The sequence below is a fragment of the Coregonus lavaretus genome (assembly GCF_964263955.1).
Source record: "Coregonus lavaretus genome assembly, chromosome: 36".
Classification (NCBI taxonomy): Eukaryota; Metazoa; Chordata; class Actinopteri; order Salmoniformes; family Salmonidae; genus Coregonus; species Coregonus lavaretus.
In genome coordinates this window covers 8,912,792-8,924,953 of record NC_140023.1, presented here as the reverse complement: position 1 = coordinate 8,924,953, position 12,162 = coordinate 8,912,792, and the positions used below count along the sequence as shown (strand labels likewise).

At 37.8% G+C, this 12,162-nt stretch overlaps 1 protein-coding gene across 2 annotated transcripts in view; it reads left to right on the top strand.

The window, feature by feature from the left end:
* LOC311110958 (wings apart-like protein homolog) overlaps positions 1-12,162 on the top strand; it is a 39,077-nt gene that overhangs the window by 13,935 nt on the left and 12,980 nt on the right. The window lies entirely within an intron of this gene.

Here is a 12,162-nt window from a genome sequence, read left to right as displayed (position 1 = left end):
GGGGAATTGGGTGTTGCATAACTTTGTTTATGAAATAAATATGTAATTGTTGTGTTATTTGTTCACTTATGTTCCCTTTATCTAATATTAGGTTTTGGTTGAAGATCTGATAACATTCAGTATCACAAATATGCAAAAGTAGAGAAAATTAGAAAGGGGGCAAATACCCTTTCATAGCACTGTACTGTACTCGCATACTTGTTGGATGGAAAAATGCAAAAATATGACTAGCTTATCGCAGCTCTGCCACAAAAATGGAATAGGCAATTACTCAAAAGAGAAAATAATTAATTATTATGTCTGCCGCCAATCAAAAACCATGCATGGCTTAAAATGACTAGTATAAATCATAAATGGTGTCAGTTTCACTTAAGGTTGAGAGGTTTGACAACATACCGCTTAAAATTCAAGGTAGTTGGGAACAGATTTGATGTCACAATATGAACTGATATAGAAAATAACAATTGACCCATCAATCCGTTCTTTTCAATTTAAACTATAATATAAAATTCTCGCTACACAAAAAGAATGCTCAATGTATGGGGCATTGAACAGTTAGCCCTGTGAATACTGCAGTGAAGAAACAGAATCAATAGATCATCTCTTTTGGTACTGTCCTTCGGTAGCTCGCTTTTTCAGTCAGGTATAGCAGAGGTTGTTGGTGATGTCTGTGTTCAGATGGACCTACAAACAGTAATGTTAGGAAATCTGAAAAATCATGATCAATCAATGGAAAATATGATTATACTCTTAGGTAAAATATTTATTTGTAGGGCAATCTCTGTAGAAATGGTACAAATAGCATTTCCAGACCCTTGAGTGACCACTGTAAAATAGGATGTAGTACAATGGTAATATACTGGGAAAGATGGATTAGTCTGTGGACATTAGAGGGATTGGTTGATTTGACGATTCACTTGGAGTCCAGTACAAATAGGAGGAAACTACCCTGAGTGTACAAAACATTATGAACACCTGCTCTTTCCATGACGTACTGACCAGGTGAATCCAGATGAAAGCTATGTTCCCTTATTGATGTCACTTGTTAAATCCACTCCAATCAGTATAAATGAAGTGGAGGAGACTGTTAAAGAAGGATCTTTAAGCCTTGAGACAATTGAGATATGGATTGCGTATGTGTGGCATTCATAGGGTGAATGGGCAAGATAAAAAATATTTTATTACCTTTGAACGGGGTATGGTAGTAGGTGCCAGGTGCATCAGTTTGTGTCAATAACTGCAATGCTGCTAGGTTTTTCATGCTCAACAGTTTCCCGTGTGTATCAAGAATGGTTCACTACCCAAAGGACATCCAGCCAACTTGACACAACTGTGGGACGCGTTGACGTCAACATGGGCCAGCATCCCTGTAGAACGATTTCGAGACCTTGTAGAGTCCACGCCACGATGAATTGAGGCTGTTGTGAGGGCATGGGGGGGTTGCAACTCGATATTAGGAAGGTGTTCTTAATGTTTTGTACACTCAGTGTATGTGTATATACATTACCATTCAAAAGTTTTAGAACACCTACTCATTCAAGTGTTCTTTATTTTTACTGTTTTTTTACATTGTAGAATAATAGTGAAGACATCAAAGCTATTAAATAACACATATGGAATCATGTAGTAACCAAAAAAAGTGTTAAACAAATCAAAATATATTTTATGTGAAATTCTTCAAATAGCCACCCTTTGCCTTGATGACAGCTTTTTACACTCTTTGCATTCTCTCAACCAGCTTCATGAGGTAGTCACCTGGAATGCATTTCAATTAACAGGTGTGCCTTCTTAAAAGTTAATTTGTGGAATTTCTTTCCTTAATGCTATTGAGCCAATCAGTTGTGTTGTGACAAGGTAGGGGGGGTATACAGAAGATAGCCCTATTTGATAAAAGACGAAGTCCATATTATGGCAAGAACAGCTCAAATAAGCAAAGAGAAACGACAGTCAATACGGAACATTTCAAGAACTTTGAAAGTTTCTTCAAGTGCAGTCGCAGAAACCATCAAGCGCTGTGATGAAACTGGCTCTCATGAGGACCGCCACAGGAATGGAAGACCGAGTTACCTCTGCTGCAGAGGATATGTTCATTAGAGTTAGCAGCCTCTGAAATTGCAGCCTGAATAAATGCTTCACGGAGTTCAAGTAACAGACACATCTCAACATCAACTGTTCAGAGGGGACTGTGTGAATCAGGCCTTCATGGTCGAATTGCTGGAATGAAACCACTACTAAAGGACACCAATAAGAAGAGACCAGTGCAATCAACATTATCAATGGAATCTGAACTGGAACAAGATGACAAAGAATAATTATTCCTTTCCCTCCTTGCATTAACATTAACTGACACATCTCTAACTGTAATCACAGGCATGTTAATAATCGTTTGTACAGATCTTAAAATCAATCCCCAACATTTTTTAAAACAACCCCCTAACTATTGCTACAATAATTACTATGACCACTATAGGACCTAGAATGCTTGCCATCCATGTTCCTATGGAATTACCACTAAAAAAACTTTGAAAAAACTTCAACGGCATTCAAATTACCATATCATCTGATCATAATAGCATCCAATGCCATGTGATTATCAATTACACATTCTAATGATTAACATCTCAGACCCAATTCTTAAAAACCCATGATTGTTAAAATATACAATGTTCAACTCCGACTTTGTTCTCCTATTATTCCTGATATAACATACACATTATAACACTCTATTATCACTCCCTGTTAAATCATTACATCCCTAAACTATTCCTGCTTTAATAATTTAACCAAATTCAGATCATATGAAAATATCATAACCCCATGATAATAACCAATTAAGTACTTGCCTATCAACATAAATATTTACTACTCTAAACATTCATATCAATATCACCCAATACTCCAAATCTATATAATTACTAATATGTTAATACTTTAACCAAATTAATCAACATCTTCATGATTTCATTCACAATCCTCACCTTAACTTCCATTACAACTTTCAGAATGTATACTTATATTATCATACATTATAAACATCCATAATTCAATTATGACCTTCCTCATCCTGATAATAAATACAGATCATTATCTCAATGCATTCTTAATACTATTAATTTAGCAGTGTGTATATACCTACTACCCAAATAATCCAATTTAGATCCATCCAATTTTTTTATCAACAAGCAACCCCTTTATTCCACCCAGCACTTACATCTTCTGGCGTCTCTTCATTATGTTCTTCAGACAGCTTCATATTTCAAAATGACTTGCCCATTACACAATGTCACAACTATGTCTCATTCGATTCACCACCAACTCCACAATTTCAATGTCATGTCCATTTGCCAACCATTATACCAACAACATGAGAAATGTTGCATTTGAACAGATCTTTCTCCATTCTCACTCAATTGTGAACTCCTTTCCCACTCCTTCGATATAAAAACATGAGAAAATCCTTTATCTTTGATTGGTTGTTGTAGACCAGTTGCATGTAGAAGTGGTATTTTACAAAAACGTCTTCAACGCCTCTTATTTTCATCTTCAGCCGGTTCATAGTTTGTTACTTTTACTTATTTAGGTTCAAACCATGCTATGCCAAATTATTCCTTATTATGCATCAAGATACCCTCTGTATTTACCTCACTAGAAGACAAAAACACAACAATTTAATTGATTTCATTCCTAAACCAATACATCCATACAAACATTCACCATATGACAAATTATCATGCTTTAACAATTATTCCTAATACCAATTCCTAATATACTTCCCAATTTCTATTAGATAAACCTTTTAAATACATATAACCGAATGGAATGACAGCCAGTTGATTCCTGAAAATCTTGAAATTATTGGAGGTCTATAGCTCTGTTCCTCCACTGAGGTAATCAGCCATAACCCACATCTTATCAGTATCATTCCTCAAACATCGTCCTCCATCACCTGATAATTGTCATCAACAGTATCCTCATCTCTAATCGTCAGTTTCCTCGTAGCCATTGGTTGACCTGATACCTGTTCAATCTCCCCTCTATCCATACCTCCGTTGGTGTAGACGGTGTGATGATGCATGAACCTTCTTCCTTCACTAGTTCTATGATCATGCAGAGTCCTTCTCCATTTATCACCATCTCTCTGTTGTGTCCTTCAATCAGCGTACCAATATTCCCTGCTTCCAAAAACACAAACAAAACAAAGCTCAGCCGAAACGGTGCCATCTTCCTCCTCTGCGTTAGAAAAGTCCTACAATGGTACATACAGATCTAGGAACCTCTCTCTCTTACTTGCCCCTCCAAGGTAGCCATCAACACCTATTACTAACCTTCCCACTTGGGTGTTGTCCATCAATGACTTCATTAATCCTTTACCACCACATAGTCTCCAAGTTGCAAAAAATGTCCAGATTCTCCTGGTAGGTCTGTCAGAGAAGCCTTCACCTTTTCGAAAGAAAGTCTGCATAACATTGTTAGTTGAGACACTGCATGATACTTCATCCTTTCTTCTTATCATTCCTGATAAGCCTTTTAGATTAGGAAGTGCACATTCTTGCAGCGTGTTATAGTCACTAATGTTATAGAAAGGCCTCCTCTAAATTCTGCCTTATACCACAAATACATTTCCCCCTAAAACATTTAATCTAACACATTACTTACTACTGCTCATATTCTTAATACAATATGCAAATATACCAATAAATCCTCATACCATCAATACTACCCCCTTTTCTGAACACATGAGTCACAACGTGATTCATGCTTTCAAAAACAAAACACCAACATTGTTTATTAAACCCTAATAAAAATGAAATTAAAATGACAACTTTGGATAATACCTCAACTTACTTCTATCCCGTAAAGTAATCCAAGATTAGTACACTTAACTATCAACAGGTATCACTCATTCAGGATAGCTCCCTCTCTCTGTAGTTATTTTATGGTTCGATTCATATATTATTACCAAATTATAAACTTCTTCACAATTATTCTTATCATAACTAACCCCCCAATTCAGAATGCCTCAAGTATTTACAGTGCGGGTGATCAAGTCACACTATAAAGCCAGGACAGATTGCAGAGGTCATTGAAATCATTCAATGAATTGTTCCATGAAATAGTATACAGTGAGGGGGGGGAAAAATATTTGATCCCCTGCTGATTTTGTACGTTTGCCCACTGACAAAGAAATGATCAGTCTAATTTTAATGGTAGGTTTATTTGAACAGTGAGAGACAGAATAACAACAACAAAATCCAGAAAAGCACATGTCAAAAATGTTATAAATTGATTTGCATTTTAATGAGGGAAATAAGTATTTGACCCCCTCTCAATCAGAAAGATTTCTGGCTCCCAGGTGTCTTTTATACAGGTAACAAGCTGAGATTAGGAGCACACTCTTAAAGGGAGTGCTCCTAATCTATTTGTTACCTGTATAAAAGACACCTGTCCACAGAAGCAATCAATCAGATTCCAAACTCTCCACCATGGCCAAGACCAAAGAGCTCTCCAAGGATGTCAGGGACAAGATTGTAGAGGCTGGAATGGGCTACAAGACCATCGCCAAGCAGCTTGGTGAGAAGTTGACAACAGTTGGTGCAATTATTCGCAAATGGAAGAAACACAAAATAACTGTCAATCTCCCTCGGCCTGGGGCTCCATGCAAGATCTCACCTCGTGGAGTTGCAATGATCATGAGAACGGTGAGGAATCAGCCCAGAACTACACAGGAGGATCTTGTCAATGATCTCAAGGCAGCTGGGACCATAGTCACCAAGAAAAAAATTGGTAACACACTACGCCGTGAAGGACTGAAATCCTGCAGCGCCCGCAAGGTCCCCCTGCTCAAGAAAGCACATATACAGGCCCGTCTGAAGTTTGCCAATGAACATCTGAATGATTCAGAGGAGAACTGGGTGACAGTGTTGTTGTCAGATGAGACTAAAATCGAGCTCTTTGGCATCAACTCAACTCGCCGTGTTTGGAGGAGGAGGAATGCTGCCTATGACTCCAAGAACACCTTCCCCACCGTCAAACATGGAGGTGGAAACATTATGCTTTGGGGGTGTTTTTCTGCTAAGGGGACAGGACAACTTCACTGTATCAAAGGGACGATGGACGGGGCCATCAAATCTTGGGTGAAAACCGCCTACCCTCAGCCAGGGCATTGAAAATGGGTCGTGGATGGGTATTCCAGCATGACAATGACCCAAAACACACGGCCAAGGCAACAAAGGAGTGGCTCAAGAAGAAGCACATTAAGGTCCTGGAGTGGCCTAGCCAGTCTCCAGACCTTAATCCAATAGAAAATCTGTGGAGGGAGCTGAAGGTTCGAGTTGCCAAACGTCAGCCTCAAAACCTTAATGACTTGGAGAAGATCTGCAAAGAGGAGTGGGACAAAATCCCTCCTGAGATGTGTGCAAACCTGGTGGCCAACTACAAGAAACGTCTGACCTCTGTGATTGCCAACAAGGGTTTTGCCACCAAGTACTAAGTCATGTTTTGCAGAGGGGTCAAATACTTATTTCCCTAATTTAAAATGAAAATCAATTTATAACATTTTTGACATGCGTTTTTCTGGATTTTTGTTGTTGTTATTCTGTCTCTCGCTGTTCAAATAAACCTACCATTAAAATTTGACTGATCATGTCTTTGTCAGTGGGCAAACGTACAAAATCAGCAGGGGATCAAATACTTTCTTCCCTCACTGTACTAATCATTACCAACATTCAAAACATCTAATAAATGTTATGTACCCCAAGTGTACATTAAATCCTCATGACATTTATTCTCATAAGAAATCATGTATACCCAAAACTCAGTCAAAAAATCATAAAATTCACTGTGTGTGCTCCTTTAAGACTTATCACCTTTGACCTGTTGAAAACCCTCTTAAATCAAAATAACCTTTTATAACATCATACTAGGTGTGTTGTGTGTTTATTTGAAAAACCCATTTGGAAAACAAATAACAAAAAACATTATTTAATTTAGTAGCTCCCTATGACAACCTAAAAATAAGACTACTTAATTTTACTAACTAGTCCACCTAGCCTACAGACTTTTGAAACATCCCAATGAGATATAAAGAAATCCCCAAGTTCCTGGAAGAGAAATTTATACATTTCGTTAACATATAATCAACAATCCAAAGATGGTAATTACACACAAAACCTGATACATATATCCACAGTCCTATCTCATCAATAATCATTTGTATCAATCTAACTCCTCATAACTACTCCATAAAAAGATTATATAAAACCTTTCACAAAATTAAAACCACTCAAAATTCCTCTGAGTTTACAATGATTATGTTGAATTGATTACCCTTCAGATCATATCCTCTTTAAATCTCACCATGATTATTTAACCCCTACATCTGCTCCTTTTGGTCCCATATCAACTAATCCATTATCTTTTACATAATCAACAACAAAATAAAATCCATGTCCTTTGCCATTGTTCCTGTCACCCCTTTTTAAATGTCATATTTCATTCATTAGCCAATACCCTCACTTTGTGTAAGACTTGATATTTTATCCCAGGCATCTATTTAAAATTAGATGCCTGGCATCCTGTACATCTCAATATAACCCAACTATCACCACTTTCTTTTTCATCCTCTTACTAAATCATGTCATTAGTAAATTCTATCCACAAACCACTACTACTTATAAACATATGTTCATTCACCTACTAGAAAGCATTACTTTAATACCACTCTACTCAAACCATCCAATTCAACATTTCTCATCTCCCAATTAACCTACTTTCCTTCTTCAAACCATCCAATTCAACATTTCAACATGTCTCATCACCCAATGAACTTACTTACTTTTTAAACCCTCTACAATATCTATCATACTCTACCGCTAACTTTCCTTATAACGGTACCTCAACAGATGACAAATTACTCTGAAGTTATAGTCAAACAAATAAAACATCCAATTCAAAGCTATGCAACTTTAATTACTATGTTATACTATTTACTATGTGTCGGTAAGACAATCCCTTTCACAAAATGTTTATCAAGTCACTTATTAATCTATGTCAATATCCACCATGTAAAAGTTTTGCTTTCTATCCCTCTCTGGGTTTGAACCAGGGACCCTCTACACATATCGACAACATTCACCATCGACACACCATACAAAATCCGCTATCCTTGCAAAGCAACTACTTCCAGTTCATAGAGCAAGTGACGTCACCTAATGAAAACCGCACTAGCTCTCACCGCTAACAGGCTAGCCATTTCCTGCTGATAATATTCAACCCCCTATGAAAAAATACGCGATCCTTGTACACCTAACGTAACCCATAATGTCCCTTACAGCGCTCTCACGTTTCTGCAAGCCCCAATGGTTAACACCTGCAGACAAAAATGGAAATTCTTCCATTTTTACTAGCAGACCTAATAAAACACACTTTCAAACAGCGTTCTGCATTTACCGCTATCATAGGGTTTAGAAACGACCTTAACAACATTAACCATCCTAAATTGCCATAGTAACGTCATGTTTGGTTCAGTTTATCTATTACGATCTAAGACATTCACTTCTCCATGCGTCGTAAACTATATCCTATTTCTCTTGTAATCAACTAAAATCATAGCCACACAATGAAACCATCACTCCGCCATTATCAGAATGAATGAGATCTAGTCAACTATCCTTTCTAAGTAAGCTACAAGTAACACCAAACACTTGCTGTAGTTTACCATCATATATTGAAATCATCCATTTATCACGATCCAATTTATTTATAAACATATTCAACCATTCTCACTCGTTTAATCTAGCAAAACCTTATTCAATGGCCAAAAAATTACTACCACGCACTCTTCTCTCCATACCCGTTAACATTTTTACATTTTAGTCATTTAGCTGTCGCTCCTATCCCTAGCGACCCACAATTAGTGAACACATACATTTTTTTATAGTTATACTATCCCCCCTTGGGAATCGAACACACAATCCTGTAGATGCAAGCACCATTCTCCACCAAACGAGCTACAAGAGTCCTGCTATTTAAACCACCCACGCTTCAAATCATACATTCAACATCACCAAACCAAATACTCTGTCGTACCCATTCAATCAACACATCAGCAGTGGAATTTACACTCATAAATGCAGATTGTTACTCCATGCCATTGAAATGATAAATAAATTCCACAAATAGTGCCCTTACAATGATTTCTCATCTTACCCTCTGATATAAAATGAAGTTCCATCACTTTACTACGTTAGCTCTACCATGATAATTAGTTCAATGGAAACCCTCTATTGGCTTTGTACTATATTATACATTACGTCTAAAACAACATTACTTATGGTCAGTTTATTCCACTATCACATTATCCAAATACGGTACAAACTTAGAAAACCAATATTAATTACTTTTCTACCACGACGTACGTCTACGTTCGGATGAGCAAGTTTAATACAAACATGACACTCTAATTATGATTTTGTCATTACTATTTCCACATCTTCACAACTCCATATAGAACGTTAAAAACTTATAGATACTCATATCAAATAATCCTTTAGTTAGTTTAACAATCCTCATTCAACCCAAATAGCCTCTCCTTCATTCTCTCAGCGGAACCAAAAACACAGACTGTAATTTCCATGGACACTGCCGTTCCTGTCCCAGAAAACACAGACTGTAATTTCCATGGACACTGCCGTTCCTGTCTCAGAAAACACAGACTGTAATTTCCATGGACACTGCCGTTCCTGTCTCAGAAAACACAGACTGTAATTTCCATGGACACTGCCGTTCCTGTCCCAGAAAACACAGACTGTAATTTCCATGGACACTGCCGTTCCTGTCTCAGAAAACACAGACTGTAATTTCCATGGACACTGCCCGTTCCTGTCCCAGAAAACACAGACTGTAATTTCCATGGACACTGCCCGTTCCTGTCCCAGAAAACACAGACTGTAATTTCCATGGACACTGCCGTTCCTGTCTCAGAAAACACAGACTGTAATTTCCATGGACACTGCCGTTCCTGTCTCAGAAAACACAGACTGTAATTTCCATGGACACTGCCGTTCCTGTCTCAGAAAACACAGACTGTAATTTCCATGGACACTGCCGTTCCTGTCCCAGAAAAGACTTTCCACTACTCTCTAAAATAACATCAAGCTCTATTTACCCCTTTTAACTACTCTCCTGAGGATATTCATTATCACCTCTATGCTTACCTATCACTGTTATTATTTCATGCAATGTTAGTAACATTCAATGTTAGTAATTAAACACTGATTCAATATGTTACTTGTCATTGGCTCCCTCTCCTAGCCATTTTGAGTAATTCATTTGTCTAATTATCTTCTTATTTAATGATGTTTTTACCACATCACAAAGGTCCGTAACCTATTTCTCTCTTTACCTATTTACTCCTATGATGATACAACACATCAGTCTCTCTTTACCAATTTATGCTAATTACTGTTAACACACCTTGTTTTGAATCATAGCATCATGTCATTGTGCAATTTAATATTCCTCCTTACATCCCTTTACATAATTCAACACCACTCATCGTCCCCCTTTAAAATATAGAATTTTAAAGTTCGTTACAGTTCAGCTTTACCACAGATAAGCAGATTTTGACATAATTCAAAAAATGAAAGTCTGCTTACCTGTTAGTTGAGCTGTGAACTGCATCCTGTTCGTTTAGACGCCAATCTGTTATGAGTTTCTCAGGTATCAAAGATTCAAGGATGCAAGGATATACTTAGACATTCTGTGGAGATTTCATACCAAGTATTTATTGAATCACGAGCTCGTGGGTTCATCTAACCAACAGACATAGCTTTGCCCTTCGTCAGTTGAACTCTTGAACAAAGGAAACACTCTACCTTATATACCCTTCTATTACCATCTTCCTGACATACATCTGGCAAGTCTCCATGGGCACTCCCTGTCTTTGATGTTCATCACTCTTTACCCCAAGTCAGTACCCTAAACATCACTCATGCTATCCTAAACATCACTAATCTACCTTGACATAATGGAATGTAGACTTCATAGCCCCAAACCACTCATCTCTTAACTCTTCCTCTGTCCTCACAATACTATGACATGACATCATTACAATGACCCAACACGCCTTCAGGCTGTGTAAGGGCTATTTTACCAAGAAGGAGAGTGATGGAGTGCTGCATCAGATGACCTGGCCTCCACAATCCCCCGACCTCAACCCAATTGAGATGGTTTGGGATGAGTCGGACCGCAGAGTGACGGAAAAGCAGCCAACAAGTGCTCAGCATATGTAGGAACTCTTTCAAGACTGTTGGAAAAGCATTCCAGGTGAAGCTGGTTGAGAGTATGCCAAGAGTGTGCAATGCTGTCATCAAGGCAAAGGGTGGCTATTTGAAGAATCTCTTTTTTGGTTACTACATGATTCCATATGTGTTATTTTATAGTTGTGATGTCTTCACTATTATTCTACAATGTAGAAAATAGTTAAAATAAAGAAAAAAAACTTGTATGTCAGGTCCTCCAACCAGGGGGGAAGCAGAATCAATAGACTAATCTGTCTGCTAGTTTTATAGCAAAAAAAAAACATGGTTTATGTGTGTTTATAATCACAACATCCTCTCAATATAGGCCAGTCATATTCAGGACTTGCGCTAGACCAAACCCGGCCCTGGGTGCATGTTTTGGTTTTTGCCCGAACACTACAAAGCTGATTCAAATAATCAAAGCTTGAAGATGAGTTGGTTATTTTAATCCGCTGTGTAGTGCTAGGGCAAAAACAAAAACATGCACCCAGGGGGGGCCCCAGGGCCGGGTTTGGTAATCGCTGCACTAGACTACTTCAAAAATGGATGGTTTACCATTTAGAATGCAATGTCTGAACACACCCATTTCCTAGGTAGAAGTATTCAGTATCATTAAAGCAAAAAGCATGTCTGATTTTGTATTCTCCCGGGGGTTCGATTCCCATGGGGGGCCAGTATGAAAATAAAAAAGAATAATGTATGCACTAACTGTAAGTCGCTCTGGATAAGAGCGTCTGCTAAATGACGTAAATGTATTCCTTCCATCACAAACTCACCACTTTTATAGCAGATCTAATGGTTTGATAATGAACGTTCTTTTTCCTAAAATGGATAGCATTTTAATTGAAGTGAGCTTCTTGAG